Genomic DNA, 20,899 nt, shown 5'->3' with positions numbered 1-20,899 from the left:
TAAAGTGGAAACAATAATGGTAACTACCTTAAAGAATTGTTGTGACAATTAAATGGGATAATTCAATAACTATCACACAATAAGCACCTGGTAAATATCAATAATTATATATTACAATTCAAACATACAAGATGCTCAGTAAATTCTGATTAATACTCTTTGTCAAAGACTTTCAGTTTTAACAGTATAATTAAAAGTTGACTATATGATATGGATGAAGATTATTTCTGTTCATATGCACATAGCAGCAGTAGCTCCCTGTGACCTACCCCATGTTAAGTCAGGGGTCCCACCTAACTTTTTCTTGCAAAGGGTAAGAATCCACAAAAACATTACCTGCCATTCATCTCATATACACCAACACTAGCCCTCTCCCCAACCTCTGCCCCAAATATATACATATTTAAAAAAAAAAAAAAAAAGGAAATATCCATTGCCCCATTATCCAAATCCTGTTTCCTCGGACAACTATTTTAACGTCTTATACTTTTTTGCTTATACTATTTTTTTATTGAAGTATAGTTGATTTATAATATTGTGTTAGTTTCAGATGTACAGCACAGTGATTCAATTACGTGTGTGTATCTATCTATCTATCTATATATATACATTCCTTTTCAGATTCTTTTCCCTTATAGGTTATTACAAAAATTGAGTATGGTTTCCTGTGCTATACAGTAGGTCCTTGTTGCTAATCTATTTTATATATAGTAGTGTGCTTATGCTATTTCTTGAATTAGCAATTTTAGACTATGAAAGACGAGGATTTAACTCACACCTCATTTTAAAAGGCTGCAACATGCAACTACATGTTGGTTATGCAGAGTTTTTTTCTCTAGAATTCCTAATTGTCCTTTTTTCTTGAGAGGAAAAAAACATCTCTCTTATCACATCACTGATATCTATCAGTTTCTTGGTCATTCTATCTATAGCCTGAAATCCATTATTCTTCCTCTTAAAGACATTTTTCTTGGAGACCAGCAATTTCCTATTCTAACGTAAACCAATTACTTTCTACCCGCTGCACCACTGTCACTCTGGAATTACTTTTACTGTACTTCTGAGTTAATCTACCATTTCTAGTGGCCCATGCCATCGTCTTTATTAGTTTTCATTGTATTTTACTGCTCCATATCCTCAAGTAACTTCTTCAGAAACGGTTATCTGAGGTAAAAGTTCTGAGTCTTTGCATGCCTGAGAATGTCTTTATTTTGCCTCATACTTGATAGTTTTCATAGGTTCCAAATTCTAAGTCACTCTCTCTCAGAACTTTGGAGACACTGCTCCACTGTCTTCTAAACCCTCAGAGCTGCTTATGAGATGTGACAGTCATCCTTTTACTCAACATATACTTTTCTTGAGCTCTCACTATGCAACAGTAATGAAAAAACAACAACGAAAAATCCCTGCCCTTATGGCGTTCACACTCTAGTTATGTTCATCTGATTCTCACTCTTTATAGGTAATCTTTTTTTTTTTTTTTAACTCCCTAGGAACTTTTAGGATTTTCCCTCTTGCTATACTGAAACGTCACAATGATGTACGTAGGTGTGGTTCTTTTTTCACTGTGTTGCCCTTTTCTTCCCCTCTTCCTTTTAATCTGGAAACTTGTGTCTTTAAGCACGAGAAATGTTCTTAGGTTTCTTTTTTGATAATTGACTCTTCCTTTACTCTTTCTGAAACTTCTACCGGTGAAATAACAGACTTGCTCTCTTTGTCTTTTTGGACTACTTTCAAAGACATTTACTCAATTTATCTTCTAAATCATCCAGGATTTTTTTTTTTTAATTTGTGCAAACATTTTAATTTCCAAGAACTCTTTCTTGTTCTGACTTTTTGAAATAATTATTCTGTTCTTGCTTTAATGAGGCAATACATTCTCTTTTCCCTGAGAACACTAAACAGACATCTTGTTTGTTTTAAGGTCTCCTCTGATCCAGAAATTATCTTTGTTTCACGTAGTTACAGTTTTTCAGTTTGTTCATCTCAGGTTTTTTTATACACTGCTGATTTTATTTCTTTGAAGATAAGTTTTGGTCACCCACTGATATTTAGGAAAGAAGAAAAAGAAAGAATGAATGGAAACCATGTACATGTGAGCGGGGCCTCCTGACAGGCACACGTTGCTTTAGGGTGAACAGCAAAGAATCAGCCATTATGCTGGTGACTCCCTAAAAGTTAGCAATGAGGAGGGATTATCTCCAAACACAAATGTCCACCATGGCAACGCTACTTCTTCTGTAGTGTCATCTTTGTTTTTATTTCCAGAAGAAATTACTTCTGTGTTTTTTGATGGGAAAGGGAGTGAGGGGTGAAGGGCAGAGAGTATTACACTGACAGTCGCTGTGCATGAGCTTGGGTGGGAAAGGAGGCACAACTATTCCATTTATAGTTTTTTAATTATTCTTCCTCCCCATTTTCAATTTTCCTTTCTGACTTTTTAAATCCCAAGATACTCTGAGACTCTGTTGGATATATCAGAATATTTCTTTGCTGCAGTTCCCTCTTGAATATACTGGGACATAGTTGTCTCTGTTCTAATCTGTTCCATCCATCATTTCTTTCATGTTTCAGACATGTGTTGTAATCTCTCATCTACTGAGAGTAGTCTATCATTCTTACAATGTTATAGGTTTATTCTTTTTTTCTTTAATATGATTTTAATGTTGTCTCCAAGTAGAAGAAGAGACAAATACATATGGTCAGATCTACATCTTTAACAGCAAATATAAGTCATCTTTAGGCTAACTATTTATAACAATTATTCTCGACCTTTCAAGACAACTTGATATAAGCAATCACTTTTCCAAAGTTCATGAAACTACTATTCAATTCATACACTTATTCAGTCAACAAAAATTACTGATGATATAGATGCCATTTTAGACAATGAGGAAACTAAGATGAGCAAAAATACACTATGAGTTCTTTTAGGGAAGCGTCTGGCTCTTCCATCAAAGAGAGACGATTAAGAAAAAACAGTCACAATAAATTATGTATGTATCCTTTATATATTCCCTGAAAATATTACATGCTAATTACATGAGAACACTTTAAAAGTGATAAATTCAAGAACAGCCCCCCAGGACATATATGTGGAGAAAACCATAATTCAAAAAGATACAGGCACCCCAATGTTCACTGCAGCACTATTTACAACAGCCAGGACATGGAAGCAACCTAAATGTCCATCAATAGAGCAATGGATAAAGAAGATGTGGTACATATATACAATGGAATATTACTCAGCCATAAAAAGAAGGAAATAATGCCATTTGCAGCAACATGGATGGACCTAGAGATTATCATACTAAGTGAAATAAGTCAGACAAAGACAAGTATCATATGATATCACTTATATGTGGAATCTAAAAAAAAAATGATACAAATGAACTTATTTACAAAACAGAAACAGACTCACAGGCTTCGAAAATAAACTTACGGTTACCAAAGGGGAAACGCTGTGTGGGGGAAGGATAAATTAGGAGTTTGGGATTAACACATACACACTACTATATATAAAACAGATAATCAACAAGGACCTAGTGTACAGCACAGGGAACTCTACTCACTATTCTGTAATAACCTATGTGGGAAAAGAACCTGAAAAAGAATGGATATATGTATGACTGAATCACTTTGCTGTACACCTGAAACTAACACTACATTGTAAATCAACTATACTCCAATGTAAGATAAAAAATTACATTTAAAAAAAAGAAGAATAGCCCCAGGAACGCTAGAGAATATTTTGTTACCTTTGCCAAACTTCTCATTACTTAGGATCTATGCTGAAATAAGGTAGGTATTTCTAAACTATGTATCCCATATTATGTTACAAACCTTCATGACAACAAACAAGCATTCCTTAGAAAATACAGCAACCCAAATATCTAAGCCTTCCTAGAAAATGGAAATTTAGACACTTGTGAAAATTTTCTTTTATAAAATTAGTCCTTAGTCCTTGTAAGAACACTGTTGCCTGGCTGTCAGTGGCTGCCAGAAAAACAGTTCAAACAAGCAAACAGGAAAACAAAAGTTAAAAAGTTAAAGAAAAAAGAAAATGCATGAAATATTAGACCAAAATATGAAAGGAAGAAATGGATAAAGATGAGGTAAGACAACTATTAGAATAATAACTAATAATTTTTTTATGAAGTACAAACAAAAACAAATGAACTACTATAGTTTAATAAGATTACATAACAATTTAGCACTGGAAGGAACCCTGGGAAATCACTCCTTTCTTTGCATAGATTAAGGAAACTAAGACCCAGAAAAACAAAGTGACTTACCCAAGATCACAATTTATCTAAGGTCACAGACCTAAGTTAGTAAAACTGGAAATGGACTACACATTTTCTGACTCTTGGTTCAGGGACCTATTCAATATTTCAACACCAACCATCGATGAGAACTACCTCATCTTTAAAGCCACCTCCACGTGCATCTATTCCATAGTGTGGCGCTCCCCCTACTAAAACTGAAGCAGCATTTCTGCTCCTTTTTAGAGCTAAACTGTTCACCTGTCTTCTTTCCCACTCCTCTCCATCTCAAGGACTGTGCTCCTGCAATTCTGCCCTCTCTACAGGATCATTCCGATCAGCAAAGAGGTTCTAGTAAAGCTGTTGCTTGACTCCGCGTCCTACTGCATCTACAACCCAATTTCTCCACTCCAATTTTCCAGTAAAAGTTTTCGAAGAGTAATTTATAATCTAGAATGTCATCTCTACCTCCTTTCCAACAATGTTTTTCTGAATCCACACTAGTCAGGTTTTCATCCCGACCATTCCACTGAAATAGCTTTTATCAAAAGAGACAATGACATTCAACCTGGTGAAATCCAAGAACCAATTTTCTGTCCGCTTCATCCCTGACCCCACAGCAGCATTGGACAAGACTGACCAGTTCCTCCTGACTACAACACTCTCTTTTCTTACTTAACTTCCATAGCCACCTGCCTTTCTGGTTTTCTCATTACCTCATTGGCTGTCTCTTCCCAGTTTTCTTTGTTGAATCTGCCTCCTCTTCCTGACCTCTAAAGGTTGGAGTACACAAGGCACCACATAGTTGGCCCTCTTTTCTTTTATCTATACTCTCTCCTGAGGTGATCTCACCTAGACTTCATTTACCCTGCCTTTCGGATTCATATATTCATCTTCCTATCTGACAACTCCAGCTGGGTATCTAAACATCATTTCAACCTTACATGCCAGTACAAAATCATGATCTATCCCCTTTCTACTCCTACCCACTCTCTCCTATTTTTCTGATCACATTAAATGGCATTTCCATCTACTAAATTATCCATTTCACAAATCTAAGGATCACCCCGGATTCCTTCTTACTCTCACATCCCACAACCAAACCATCTGTAAAACCAGGCTGTTTTACCTCCAAAATATATTCCAAATTTGATGATTTCTTACCATCCCCACTGCTACTGCCCTGGTCCAAGCCACCATCTTTTCTCACTTGAACTTCTACAACAGCCTCCTAACTGATATCCTGCTTTCATTTTTGTTGCCCCAGTTAGAGAAAGCTGTTGAAACTTGACACAGAGATCAGACAGCATTACTCTCCTGCTTAATACCCAATTTGTTACTAATTGATGTTTGTAGTTTGTCCGAGGCCACAAAGTGAATGAGAGGGGTTTAAACTCAGGTGAAAATCAATGAGAGGGGTTTAAGCTCAGGTGGAAGTCAGTGAGAGGGGGTTAAGCTCAGGTGGAAGTCAATGAGGGAGTTAAGCTCAGGTGGAAGTCAGTGAGAGGGGATTAAGCTCAGGTGAACTGGACCCGCGCTCTTCGCCACTGTTAAACACTGCCCCGTGGTCCTGCCGACTTAAAACACCAAGTATCTGAGCACCCACTCCGATTCACCGATGCCAAAGCGGCACTTTTTTTTTTTTTTGCCAACTCTCCCCTCCTCTCATCCCATCTCTGAAGGATGTGTAAAAATTTCACAGCCTGCACCAAAAAGCCTTTCCACTCTAATCACAGTCTTAACTTCCTATTAATTCCAGGGCTACCAAGAGCCTCACAGCCTCCTTCCCCTTCTTGCCCCGTCCCTCCTTTCCCATCTTCAGTGTCTACAGGCCTCTAGGGCTTTCTAATAACTCCGAACCCCTTCTCTAGATCCTCCTGCAAGGCGCTCCCTTCCTTCTCTTCCTGATCCCCCAAAGCAACCCCTCCCGAACTCGTTCTCATCCTAACTTCCCAATCCCCCAACTTTCGGTCAACCTCCCCTCGTCCCAACCCCCTCCCAGCCGCTGGGCTCCAGATTTGTTTTCCTAGGACTTTTCTTCTCCCCGCGTCCCCCAATCCTCCTCCATCCCTAATCCTTTAACAACTCCACTCGCACGCCCCCATCTGCTCGCCGGGTCCCGCACAGCCCGGCCTCACCTCGCACCCTCAAGTCCCCCCTACCTCCACGCCCAGCCCAAAGCCCACCTCCAAACCGCTCCCGCCCCTCCTCAACGCCGACGCGGCGCCCGCCTCCTTACCTTCTGTCCGCGGGGCCTCGGCGTCTGGCCGCCAAAGAGGGGGTGCCAGACTCGGCTGCGGGGTGGGAGCTCAGGGGGCCGGAGTGCGGGAAGTTTGAAGACTGGGCTAAAATAGGGGCGGGGACGTCAGCTCCCGGGTTGCAGCTGCGCGGCGACCTCGGCTCCAGGGTAACGGAGGGGGAGGCCCAGACTGCACTGCGGGACGCCCGCAGCCAATGATAGGCCCGCCCCCGACCTCCCATTGGCTTCTGTTGTTAGAGGGCTCTTTCTATTGGCTTCAGTGGAACCGGAAGGCGGAACGATTAGTACGAGAGTAGGCGGCCATTGGTTGACCGCTCTGGCTGTAGAGGCTACGGAGAGTGGCGAAATCGTGCACGCCGAAGCTCGGAGAAGCGCGCCCGGCCCTTTAAGCTGCGCGAAGCCAGGGGCGGCTGCAGAGGGTCTAGGGCACTGGGTGGTGGGAGGTGAAGGGCGAGGGCGGAGAGGAAACGGTTTACCTGAAGTGAATTGCAGAAATCAGCGACTGCGTAATTGAAAACATTGAAAATTGTCTCGAATCGTTTTTGGAAATCGCTTGGTTTTAAATTAGAAATTAGAAACAAATAGCTAGTCGTTTCTCTGTCTTAGCACTGAAATTGCTGATTTTCAGGAGGATGTGGAGTAAGTGTACTGATGCTCCTGCCTCGAAGACCTGGCTTTAGTGAAGCACGAAAGCGCCCTGAATTTGGCTTAAAAGCGATTGTTAGGTTTTGGAAGGGGTTTGAGGCGGAATGACATTTGTGGCGCACGTCAGTAACCTACTGAGAGCTGCTTTAAGGCATATTTTCCCTTCAAAAATAATTGACAGTGTATTAAACGGCATTAATTTGGGGAGGCAGGGAAGGTAAAAAGAAAATCCTCTCTGCGATGAAGTTTCTTTCAAGCCTTCCTGAGCCTTCTGATTATCAAGATGGTTTAACACCATACTCCGCTGTTCTCGCCATTGTTAATTTCTCTAGCACCTTCATTCTGCAGAGAATCTAATTCTTGAAGGCAAAGGCGTTCTAATCAATCTTCTGACCATGAATTACGGCAATTCCGTTTCTTGCTTGACCTTGTTTTCGACTTGCACTGTTTCAAACCTTTCATTTTACCCTGTCAATATATTTTACTTCAAGTTAAAGATTAACCCACCTAAACAATACCATAATTAAATACAATCGTCTCTATGCGCAATAATCGGTAGAAGACAGTAATCATCTGTTAGTAAAAAAATTAAGGTGAGTAATACCAGAAACTGCACGGAAATAGCTTTTCATTAATTTGTTTAAATATGCTAATACTCTTCGTTGAACTACTTCACTGGTTATTACTCCGTTAAAGTTAATACTATGTAGCTCAGTAAACGCACTGATGGATTACTTTTAAAGGAAGTTGCTATAAAGAGTCAAAAAACATCCTGTGACTGGATTAAAAAACAAAAACAAAAAGAGTCTCTCCCCAAATAGTCAAACTGGGGTTTGCTAGCACTCAAGGAGAGCTGAGAATGAAACAATATTTATTCAGCAGTAACAATGTGCTAGTCAGTGTAATATTCTGGCTTCATTCAGGTTCTAGACTGGTATTGTTATTCATCGTTCTACCTGAGGAAACAGATTCTGAAAGGTTAAAGGATCTACCACTAGATACTAAAGTAGTAAGTGGTGGGGTCAGGATTCAAGCCAAGGTCAGCTAAATTCCAGGTTTCAAATTTAAGGCCTTTAACCTGTGTTTCACCTACAGGTTAATAGAGTTGCTGGCAAGCAAGAAAGAATTTAAAAGTTCAGGAGTCTCCACAAAATTGTCTAATTGTATGTAACACATTTTCAAGATCTTTACAATGTACAGTTTTATTCACTCTATCATATTTGGAATAACAGTGACTATCAATTTATTGGACCTAGGAAAAAGACCAAAATAATTTATAAACCTACAGAAGTTAAGAATCAGTTTATTGAACTAATTTTTAAAAAGGTTATCCCAAAATAGGAGATAATTTCAAATGTTTTTGTGATTTTACATGGTTTTGATATTTTGATAGGGCTGGAATTTCTTAAGATTATACCATTTGCCATTTCATTTCACTATATACTACATAGAATTCTGCTTTTCAAAAAAAAAAAAAGGGAAACAAAGCCAACAAAATTACATCTTTACATTTCTGCCACTTGAAATTATAAGCAACAGGAACCAGACTTATTATTTTTAAAGATTATGTTTATGAAAAAATTTATGTTAATAATTATTAAGCACTTTGGAGTTTTATTTTTAATATTTTTGGGCTTATATTGTTATTGCAATATCTCCAGATTTAACTGAATGTTAACTTCTTGCAGGACTCTGATTGCCTTGTTTAATACAATGTGGCAATGATACAGATGATATAAATTAAAATCTTCCTAGAGATGCTTACCAGTAGACTTATTCCCATTTTGCATATGGGGAAACTTAAGTGTTTGAACAATTTGTTAGAAGCTTCATAAAATTAATAGACTAGTAAGTAGACTTTCCAACTGTAGACAATCTAGAAATTACAATGAGTATAATTTAAAATGGGCATACTAGAAATAATCACAGCTTAGAAAGTACACCAGCATATAATTATTCTTAGCTAAAGTTCAGTTGTCCATTTAATACAATTCTTTTTTTTTTTTTTTTTTTTTAAAGTGAGATGGTTGGAGAGTCTAGCCACATCTCTTTTTTTAAAATTTATTTATTTATTTATTTATTTATTTATGTATGGCTGTGTTGGGTCTTCGTTTCTGTGCGAGGGCTTTCTCCAGTTGCGGCAAGCGGGGGCCACTCTTCATCGCGGTGCGCGGGCCTCTTCACTGTCGCGGCCTCTCTTGTTGCGGAGCACAGGCTCCAGACGCGCAGGCTCAGTAATTGTGGCTCACGAGCCCAGCTGCTCCGCGGCATGTGGGATCCTCCCAGACCAGGGCTCGAACCCGTGTCCCCTGCACCGGCAGGCAGATTCTCAACCACTGCGCCACCAGGGAAGCCCCCTAATACAATTCTTTTAAAAAAGAATATATATATATAAAGTTATATATGTTCTTATATATTTTACCTTTTGTGGTAAGTAATACAAAATTCAAAAATTCTAAATCTAACTTTTTGGTGTCCATATTGCTAGAAAATTTTAAATTTATTTATAAATTCCAGGTAAATAGTGGGTTGTCAATACATAATATTAACTTTTAAACATTATCTAATACACCAGATGTTTAAAAAAAATGGAATGGCTTAAGAAAACTTGAGTAGTGTATAAAGAACAGTAAAACTGGGGACACAGAAAGTAGTCTGCTCTTATAAAAACAAATTTAGTCTAATTGATTTTTGTTATTATTTGCCTTTGCAGTACAGAAAGCTGATACTCTTTGACTATTACTTTCTTTAAAGGATAAATCTTATTTGATCACTTGATGAAATTTACAAGTTAATTATTTTGTTAGTGGAGAAAAATAAAGCTATTGAGATGTTTACTAGTATTTTTCTTTCATAATTGGTGAGTAAATCATTAATAGTTTCTCAATTTCTTAAGAGTTTATTTGAATTTGGGGGGCTTCTGCTTTTGTTTTGCATAGAAAGAACTAAATCAAAAGCTGGTTTAAGCTAGTTTTTAATACATGTTTTCATATTTTGTTACTCCACAATTACATCTTTAAGTAAATTGACCTACAGATCAAATGCTGTCTCCAACGCAGCAGGACTAACATTGAAGGAAAATGTAATTCTATTTGTATTCACATTGTTAGATTTGAAAGGGAGAATGTTAGTATAGTTTTCTTAGTAGATAATTGCCTGTTCTCAACTGAAAATAATCCACAGGAGATTCTATTAAAATCAGTGACTGTCCTTTTAATTGACAATAAATATCCTAGGTAAAGAAAAAAGTGTTTTTACTACTTTGGAGTTCTAGCTATTTCTCCAGTGAAAACAGGAAAATGGCATAGCAGAACTGCAATGGGAAATTTCTGAGGTAGAAACCTTCGTTCATTCATTAAATACATACTGAGTACTTGGGGAATACAGAGATGAAAAATGAAGTCCTTGTCTTCCAGCTGCCTGCTGTCTAATGAACAAGAAAGATAAGTTTTTCTGATTGCAGGTCATCTATGTAATAAGGGCAATTATAAAGATATACCTAAGGTGCTAAGGGGACTTGAAGAAGGGACTCTTAACTCAGCCTGGTGGCCCAGATATGATTCCCAGAGGAAATAACTCTTGAATTAGAGCTTATGTCATATAAAGCTAACCAGAAATGGGAAGATAAAAAAGGTAGAAATAAATCAGTATATACCCAGGCAGGGCAGTGTATGCCCAGAGGCAGGGCAAATCGTTTAGTAAACATCATGGGGGAGGGCATGGGGAAAGGTAGAGCATACACTTAGAAAGGGAGTAGCCCCTTCTCCATTGTATGGATGGATAGGAGGCAAAGGCTAGAGGTGTATAAATGCTTCTTTAAGCTTGTATTTAATCCCAAACACCATAGGTAGTGACTGATGAATTTCTGGACTGATATGGTTTGATCTGCACTTTAGAAAGATTATCCCAGTGGCATCATTCAGGGTGAGACTAGAAGCAGAAAGGTCAGCTAAGACCTTTAAAACTTCAGGAAGGGGCTAGTAACATAGGCAAGAAATGAGCAGGGCCTGAATCAACTAATATTGATCAAGGGAGCAATATTGACCAGTATCAAGTGAGCATCTTCTATTCCTGGCCCTGGGCATCCAGTTTTACATACTCACTTTAATCCTTGCTGCAACCCAATTTAATCCTTACTACGACTCTGATATAGTATTATTTTTGTTGTTTGTTTGTTACAAATGAAGCCTGGGACTGAAAGAGGCTAAGTGCTTTGCCCAGGGTTACAGTTAGGAAATAGCGGAGTAGGGGTTTAAATCCCTGTCTGACTCTAGGACCCGGGCTTTCAACCACCTGTTTTTGTGGTTTATTAATGAATCATCAAATCAGTTTACGGTTTATAACCACATTTTTTTAATGGATATAGAGGAGAACAGAAAATACCAGAGTATATTGTGTACAGGAAGGATAAGTATAATTTTATGAAACTTCTGTTTCAGTGATTTTTATATATCTATAATGTGGTATTACTATGGCTCAAAGTAAAAAGAAAGAAAGTTTGAAAATGACTGTACTATGTTATACTGCAGTTGTAGTAGGGAGAGAAAGAAAATGGGTGTGTACTACCTATGTTATAAGTTTGGGTGACTGATTGTATGTGGGAGGGTGATGGGGAAGAAGAATCCCAGGTTGACCCCAAATTCCTGGAGAAGATGCCTGGTACCCTTCACCAAAGACGGTGAGTACAGAAGGGCAAGTGTGAGATAAAGGACAGTAATAAGTGGTTTGGGGACCATGTTTGAGATATCTTTGGGACATCCAGGTGAAAATGCAGACAGCATTTCTTAGGAAGTTAAACATACATTTATAACATGACCCAGTAATTTCATGCCAAGGTATTTACACTAGAGATATAAAAAAAAAAATTCAAAAAATACTTAATCAATAGTGTTTATAGCAGCTTTATTCATATTAGGCAAAACAGGAAACAACCCAAATATCCATTAACATGAGAATAAAATTTTTAAATCCAGTATTATCCTTACAATGTAATGCTGGTCATCAACAGAATTAACTACTGGTCAACACGGATGAATTTCAAAGGCATGATGTTGAGCAGAAGTCAGACACAAAAGCATATATTCTGTATATTTCCATTAATAATCAGTTAAAAAACAGGCAAAGTTCATCTTAACTGGTGAAAATCAGAACAGTAGACTATGGGGGTGGGGTAGGGACGGACTGGAAAGGAGTGAAAGAGTGATGTGAATATACTATATCTTGACTGAGGAGGTAGTTAAAAGAGTGTTTCCTTTATCAAAACTCATCAAAATTTATAATTAAGGTAGGTGTTTTTCACTGTATGTGAACTTTACCTCAATTTTTAAAAATGGCTTAGTAAAAAACAAAGAACAGATTGTTTTATGTGACAGAAAAATCTAGAAGTAAACCCAGCTCCAAATATGGTTGGATCCAAGTGCTCAATGGTATTGATATTAAAATTTTGTTTTCTCTTTGTCTCTTGCATGTACTTTTTTATGTGTAGGTTTTATGTCAGGCAGGCTTTCCCTGCCAAGTTTGACCACCAAAGCGCCAAACTTACATTCTATTCATCTAAGACCCCATAGGAAAAAGAACACCTCTTTTCTGATTGGTCCAGCAGAAATCCTGGTATTAACTCTGCTCGTACCTGAACATGAACTAATTACTGTGGCCAAGTGGCTCCTTGGGGTGGGGAGGTGGAAAGGGTATGATCAAGTCACCTGTATTTTTATGTTCACCCAGAAGAGCTGAGAGAGGTGCTTCTCCAAAGGAAAACTGGAATGCCGTTACTAGAAGAAGGAATACGGGACAAAACCAATAGATGTCCCCAAAAGTGATAATAATTTTATTCAAATAGGTTCAGATGGTCTGGTGTTTTTTAAAGTTCTTTTTAGAAAAGCACATGTAATTCTAAGTTCCCCAGTCTGTAAATACAGATCAGATCAGCCAAATTTTGTTGTCCTTTGACCCCTTCTGATTTATAGCTGACCCTCCACTGTCAAAAGACTTCCCCACCAGTAATTTATGGGACTTCCCAGAGAGTGTCTCCTACTTACAAACACCATTACTTTCAATGGTAATCCTTCTTAGGAAAGACAATAGGACCACTGCCCTATCATGGTTAGTCTATCCCCGTTCTCTCCAGAACCCGGCAGTTTCCACTGGTGGCTGTTACTGATTCACTAAATACCACCACTATGTCAGTGCCAAAGTTGAACTGGAATAGTGCCCGTTATATGCCTATTGCTTCTCAGTTCCTAGCCTGCCTTTCTGTATTCTACTATGTGATGCTGGGACTAGGACTTGGCTAACTGCATTTCCCAGACTCCCTTGTGAGTTGGCTCACTGTCAGGTTCTGGTAGCAGAAGGCATTGGGGAAAGTTTAGAAGGCAGGTGGTGAGGAGAGAGACGTTCCTTCTTCATGTTCCTGTTCCTATCCGTATTGCTTCAGCAGTAGAAGCAGTTGGCTCTAGTCTGACATGTCTTTTGCTGCTCCTAGGACTAGATACCTAGAGCTCTCTCCTCTGGGTGTAGATACCAGACCTGTGGGGCCTGTTCTCTGAGTCCCTAGGTTCTAGTGACCCCACCTCTCTTTGTTTATTCCTTTAATCCATACAGGTAATTGCTTTTTGCAGTTACAAATATCTGGGTTATCTTGGTGATCCCTTTGTGATCTTTCAGCCTTTCAACACCTGTGTACCAGTTCCCTGTATTAAATACTCTCATTTATTTATATTATTTATTTATTTATTGCCGCACAGCACGGCTTGAGGGATCTTAGTTCCCCGACCAGGGATTGAACCCACGCCCTCGGCAGTGAGAACGTGAAGTCCTAACCACTGGACTGCCAGGGAATTCCCAAATACCCTCTATTTAAACCTAGTGCAGTTTCTATTTTCCCAACAGCATCCTGACCTAGTGTTCTAGAGCCAAGCTTTGGAGGTGAAAGTGATATGCCCCCTTCCTTATGTGTCACTCTCTGTTACATGGATCCCAGTTAACTGTTTCTTGCTGTTATAGACTGAATGTTTGTGTCTCCCTGAAAATTCATATGTTGAAATCTAATCCCCAACGTGATGGTATTAGGAAATGGGGCCTTTAGGAGGTGATCAGGTCATGAGGGTGGAGCCCTCACCAATGGGATTAGTGCTCTTATAAGAAGAGGCCAGAAAGCTAGGACTCTGCCATGTGAGGATACAACGAGACAGCTACCTGCAAACCAGGAAGTGGGTTCTCACCAGACACCAGATCTGCTGCCATCTTGATCTTGACTTCTTAGCTTCCAGAACTGTGAGAAATAAATTAATATTGTTTAAGCCACCCAGTCTATGGTACAGTATTTTTGTTATAGCAGCCCACACTGACTAAGACACTCATTTTGCCCAGATGTTTTACATAATTTAGTGAAACAGGGCTTTCATTTCTCTTGCCTTATCATACAAACACAGTAGGGAGTTGGACTGGCATGGATTTGAGTGCTGTAATCAGACACTACCTTCTCTGACAGCTCTTGATCAAGGTAGCTGTACTTTATCCTTTTCCCCTTAGAAAAGTTCTTTCCCAGGAGGATTCTGAGGTCTATGGCTCAAGCTGAGATCCTCACAGCATGTAAGTATAGCATCTACTATTTATACGGCTCAGTACTGAGGCTGAGTTAACAGACTCAGTGCACACACAGAATATAAATGAGAAGACTGAGTGAATGTGCTCATTATTATGTTTGTAGCCTACACTATTACTTTACCTCCCCCTGCCCCACCCTCCAAAAACATATAAACAATAACAAAGAAAACACTCCACAAAACTTTCCAAGGAGCAACTAACACAATGGGTGACCCAACAAGCATTAAAATGCCTTGGAGTAGGATCTTAGATTTGTGTAGCATTTTGCATAGCACTTTCACAAAGATTACCTCATTTGATTTTAAAACAATCCTGAGAAATAGAAAGGGCAGATACTTTCCACTTTCAATAGATGAGGAAACTGACCCCAAGGTTAAGTCAGATTTGTCTAATAGACCCATAATGTGAGCCACATGTTTAATTTTAAACTGTCTAGTACTCATGCTAAAATAACTTTTAGAAAATGGAATTATTTTTACAATATATCTAATTTAACATAATATATCCAAAGTATTATCATTTTCAACATGCAATCGATATTTTAAAATTATCAATGAGATATTTCACATTTTTTTCTACTAAGACTTTGACACTTAAGTGTCTATTTTACAGTTACAACACATCTCAGACCAGCCACACTTCAAGTACTCAACAGTGGGTTGTGGCTACCCTATTGGGCAATATAGGGTTAGACTATTTACCCACAGGCATGTAATAGGAAGGTAGTCAGCTTCTGAAAAGGGAAATAATAGTCTGAAAACTTAAAGACCTGAATTTTAGACATGACTCAGCCTCTTACTGGTTGTGGGATAGAGGACAAGGAATTCTTCTTCTTTAAAACAAAGCAAATGGCATTAATCATTTGTCTTTACTTCGTTCCCAGTCTTCCTCTTTCCCCCATACACACATCGGAACCCTTTCCTCAAGGGAAATCTTGAATGGAAGGCCAATATTTAAAACATAAGATGTGCTTCTCTGTTGAAGGAGGAATGCCAATGGGGAGGGAGGGGTACAAGTGGCTCACAACCTGTTTAGCATACACACGTGTTTGTGCATACACACGCACACACACACAGAGCATCTTCTGAGGGGACTTGGATGAACCCCTTGGAGGAAATCACCTCTAAGTTCTTCTCATTTTAAAGTCCACGATTCCATGGGTACAACTCCAGTCAGGTATGGTTGACTCTTTCAGCCACTGTTTAGTTTAAGACTTAACCAAGAAAAAGAAAGTATTATTGTGAGTACAGTACAATCCACAGACATCATTATATTTGTGTTTGACTGACATTTTTAGTTTCACAGAATCGTCAATTTTCATAAATGGAAGGGGGTCTTTAAGATCAATTATTCAAGTGGCTTTCTGATTTTTTTCCTGTAGTAATAGAGGCTTCTTTTCAAACAGTAGTTTACACAGAAATCTAAAATATACTCTATGACAAAAAGGAACACTTCTACGCTGTTGATGGGAATGTAAATTGGTATAGCCACTATGGAAAACAGTATGGAGGTTCCTTATAAAACTAAAAATAGAGTTATCATATGATCCAGCAATCCCACTCCTGGGCATATATCCAGAGAAAACTATAATTTGAAAAGATACATGCACCCCAATGTTCATGGCAGTACTATTTACAATAGCCAAGACATGGAAACAACCCAAGTGTCCACTGACAGATGAATGATTAAAGAAGATGTGGTACATATATACAATGTGCTCAGCCATAAAAAAGAATGAAATAATGCCATCTGCAGCAACATGGATGGACCTAGAGATTATCATACTAAATGAAGTAAGCCAGACAAAGACAAATATCATATGATACCATTTATATGTGGAATCTAAAAAAAAAAAAATACAAATGAGCTTATTTACAAAACAGAAAGAGACCCACAAACATAGAAAATAAACTTATGGTTACCAAAAGGGAAGGGGGGGTGGATAAATTAGGAGGATGGGATTTACATATATACACTACTATACATATAATAGATAATCAACAAGGACCTACTCTATAGCACAGGGAACACTACTCAATGTTATGTAATAATCTATAAGGGGAAAGAATCTGAAAAAGAATATATATATGTATAACTGAATCAGCATGCTGTATACCTGAAATTAACATGACATGGTAAATCAACTATACTTCAATTTTAAATAAAGGAAAATATATATATATATATATACTCTATGATAGAGTCAGGATAGCCGTGCAAAGGGAAAGTGCACGTGAGGATCTCCCAAACCCCTCCCAGAAGCAGGCCCCCAAGAATCCTCTCTCAAATCACCAGGGCAAACCAACACAGAATTTTTTTTTTTTTTTTTTTTTTTTTTTTTTTTATTCACACACACACACACTGTATTTTATTTTTACAAGACATAAATAGACTGACACCAAGCATTGTACATGGATGACCACAACAAAAGCAACAATGATTGCAATTACCAAACATGAAACACACTCATACTATGTCATAATATTGACATTCAGTCCAGTAATCCTCCACTGTAACAGCTCCTTTACTTTGCAGTGAAAATTGATTTGTATATTCTTTGCCTCTGAGTCCTTGTGGGATTTTTTTTTTTTTTTTTAATTCAGACAGAAAGTCACAAAAATTATACTCATCCTCATCAGTTCACTCAGTCCCATGTAATTAATTTTTTTTTCATCTTGATCTTTTGTTAGCACTTTTATGAGTTCATCAGTTTTTCATTAGAGTTCTGAAAATGCTTATTCATTCAGTTCAGCAGTACAGTCAGTTACCAGAAACCTGTACTTGTCAGAGTCTTTTCCATGAATTTCTTGAAGATGAAACCCTTTTATAGGAACATATTTGCAAAATCATCAGAGTACACCCAGGACTGTCTGTAAATGACAAAAGACTTAAAAATGACCACGGTTAAAGATTTGATGAAAGTTCATAATAATGCAGTTGACAAGAAAATTAGTTATTTCTGAGATATACATTTTAAAGTAATAACTAGGATTATTACTTATAACATTATACCAGAACATATAAGATTTTTAGAAATTTCATGTAATGTCTGAAACATTTATATTAACATATTTCCATACATATTTCCATACAAATACAAATATAAGATTTTTAGAAATTTCATGTAATGTCTGAAACATTTATATTAACATATTTCCATACAAATACAAATATAAGATTTTTAGAAATTTCATGTAATGTCTGAAACATTTATATTAACATATTTCCATACAAATAACCCAATGAAAGTTTAGTATTAGTTGTTTTGTTTGTTTTTTTTATACTGCAGGTTCTTATTAGGCATCAGTTTCATACACATCAGTGTATACATGTCAATCCCAATTGCCCAATCCAGCACACCACCATCCCCACCTCACCGCAGTTTTCCCCCCTTGCCAACACAGAATTTTAACAACCAAAGTTTAAGTCCAGTTCCAACCCCTTCATCCCATGAGGAAACTGAGGTCTTGTGAGGTGCTTGGAATCCCAGGGCAAGCTGGTGTCAGAGCTGCCACAGAAACCAATCAATGACCTGCGAGAGCTCGCTGGTACTGGCTCCCAAGAGCCACCTGTTAACATTTTCAGAAAGTTTCTAAGCCAGCTGACATCACGACAGTAGCTGGAAATCAGGCATGGTGAAAATATTTAAACCACAGAAATCAGCAAACGCTACAAATCAGGGCTTTCCCCAGAGAACCGGTTGTTATACCTTGACCAGCACACCTCCCAACCCAGAGTTTCCAAGTCCAGGTCTTTATACGCTAGGCAGCAACCTGAGAATAAGACGCACTCATTGTCGCTTTATAGGAAACAAAATTTTAAGTTAATAAAAAATTTAAAATAGTAAAAATTGTGTCTGTTCATGAAGAAGAACTTAATACCTAGCAATTTGTCTCAATATTTACCACTTTCTATTGTCCTGTGGGTACTGGTCCCATTGAGTCTTTTCAGCTGTTATTTGGAGATTTCAGCTACTTTGGGGATTGAGGTTTTTTTGTTTTTTGTTTTTTTGTTTTGACAGAGCCGCGTGGCATGCGGGATCTTACTTCCCGGACCAGGGATCAAACCCGAGCCTCTGTGGGGTCTTAACCACTGGCCAGGCAAGTGAAAGCTTTAGAACATTAGTTAAAATTAAAGTCTAAAAATAAAATAAGGAGAACAAATGAAGCTATCAAAATTGCCGTTTGAGTAGCGAATGATCTGATATACCTCCTCTCAGTCTCCCTCTGGTTCTATTTCTGGCTAAGAAGGTATTTAAAGGTCAGTGTAAACAACCGCTGGTCTCCAAGCTTCTCAGCTGGCCTCATGCCTCCACCTATTTAATCCTCCCAACCGAACTTCTGATTTATCATTTTAACAATAACCCTTTCCCTCTGCCTCTTCCTCCCCTCCCTTCGTGGCTTTTCTTTCAGTCCTTTGTGGCTCCGCTCTCCTCCCTGGCCTGTTTGGACATGCTTGTGATGTCAGATGCCTGCACTTGAGCTGTCCTTTTGTATCCATGGCGATGGAAGAAAAATAAGCTGCTTTGCGGTGATTTGAACTTTAATCCGTTCAAATGATGCATGCTTTATTACTCAGGTGATTTTTTTCCCCCAATACTTTTGGAACACTGAAATCTTGAATTATTAAAGAAGAATTAACATGCTTTCTCTTTTCTTTCTTTCCTTTTTTTTTTTTTTTTTAACCTTCTTTGCCTCGGTAAATTCGAATAATCTTTTTGATCTCAGCAACTGCAATTTTTTCTTGATAATTAAATCAATAGGAAAATAATTTCAAAAATATGATTCCAAAGGAAAAGGAATTATAAAAGATATTTAAAGTTTCTTCTCACTACATGTATATAAGGAACTTATATTAGGCTAAGTAAAGTTTGGAGAGCCTACATAACACTAGGGAAAACATGAGCAAACTGTAAAACATTTACAAAGTAGTACTGCCCAAAATGTTGGCCTCTTAATACTAGTGGCACATGAAATCACTTCAGTGGTCTACAGGTATAGTCTTACATAACTGGCTTCCAATCTTTCTGAATTAAGGAAACAGAAAATCTCAGCCTGGTGGCAGTTTTTAGCACTTTGCTAATACTTGCTGATCATTTTTTTAAAAACAGCAAATGTTGGCGAGGATGTGGAGAAAAGGGAACCCTCGTACAATGTTGGTAGGAATGTAAATTGGTGCAGCCACTGTGGAAAACAGTATGGAGGTTTCTCAAAAAACTAAAAACAGAACTACCTTATGAGCCAGCAATTCCACTCCTGGGTATATATCCAAAGAAAACAAAAACACTAATTTGAAAAGATACATGCACCCCAATGTTCACAGCAGCATTATTTGCAATTGCCAAGATAAGGAAGCAACCTAAGTGTTCATCAACAAATGAATGGATAAAGAAGATATGGTATGTATATACAACGGAATTCCCCTCACCCATAAAACAGAATGAAAGTTTGCCATTTGCAGCAACATGGATGGACTTGGAGGGCATTATGTTAAGAGAAATAAGTCAGACAGAGAAAGACAAAAACTATATGATATCACTTATATGTGGAATCTAAAAATATAAACTAGTGAATATAAGAAAAAGGAAACAAGACTCACAGATATAGGGAACAGACTAGTGGTTTCCAGTTGGGAGAGGGAAGGGGGGTGGGGCAAGATAGGGGTAGGGGAGTAAGAGGTACAAACTATTAGGTATAAAATAAGCTATAGGGATATATTGTACAACACAAGGAATATAGCCAATATTTTATAACAACTATAAATGGAGTATAACCTTTAAAAATCGTAAGTCACTATATTGTATACCTGTAGCATATAATACTGTACACCAACTATACTTCAATTAAAAAAAAAGAAAAAAAGAACAGAAAACAAAAAAAAAATCTGGCACTCAATGATCAGTGTAACCAGAGGTGAGTAAGCCTTGGGAAAAACATTAATATCATATGAAATATCCAGAATAGGCAAGCTCAGAGAGACAGATAGTGGAACCTAGGTAGCCAGCAGCAAAAGGGCAGGGAGGGAATGGGAGTTACTGTCTAATGGATACAGAATTTTTGTTTAAGACGATGAAAACCTTCTGGAAATAGACAATGGTGATGGTTATACATTTGAATTTACTTAG

The 20,899-nt window shown here is 38.0% G+C and overlaps 1 protein-coding gene across 2 annotated transcripts in view; it reads right to left on the bottom strand.

Moving 5' to 3' along the window:
• LCA5 (lebercilin LCA5) overlaps positions 1-6,662 on the bottom strand; it is a 62,676-nt gene extending 56,014 nt beyond the window's left edge. For both annotated transcript variants that reach the window (XR_005022241.1, XM_036872228.1), the window contains exon 1: positions 6,505-6,662. The gene's annotated coding sequence lies outside the window, so the exon portion shown is untranslated. The remainder of the gene's footprint in view (positions 1-6,504) is intronic.
• Between the last annotated feature and the right edge of the window lie 14,237 nt (positions 6,663-20,899).

This window comes from Balaenoptera musculus, chromosome 12 (assembly GCF_009873245.2).
Source record: "Balaenoptera musculus isolate JJ_BM4_2016_0621 chromosome 12, mBalMus1.pri.v3, whole genome shotgun sequence".
Lineage (NCBI taxonomy): Eukaryota > Metazoa > Chordata > Mammalia > Artiodactyla > Balaenopteridae > Balaenoptera > Balaenoptera musculus.
Note: the sequence above shows the minus strand (reverse complement) of the source record. Positions and strands in the feature narration are given on the sequence as shown.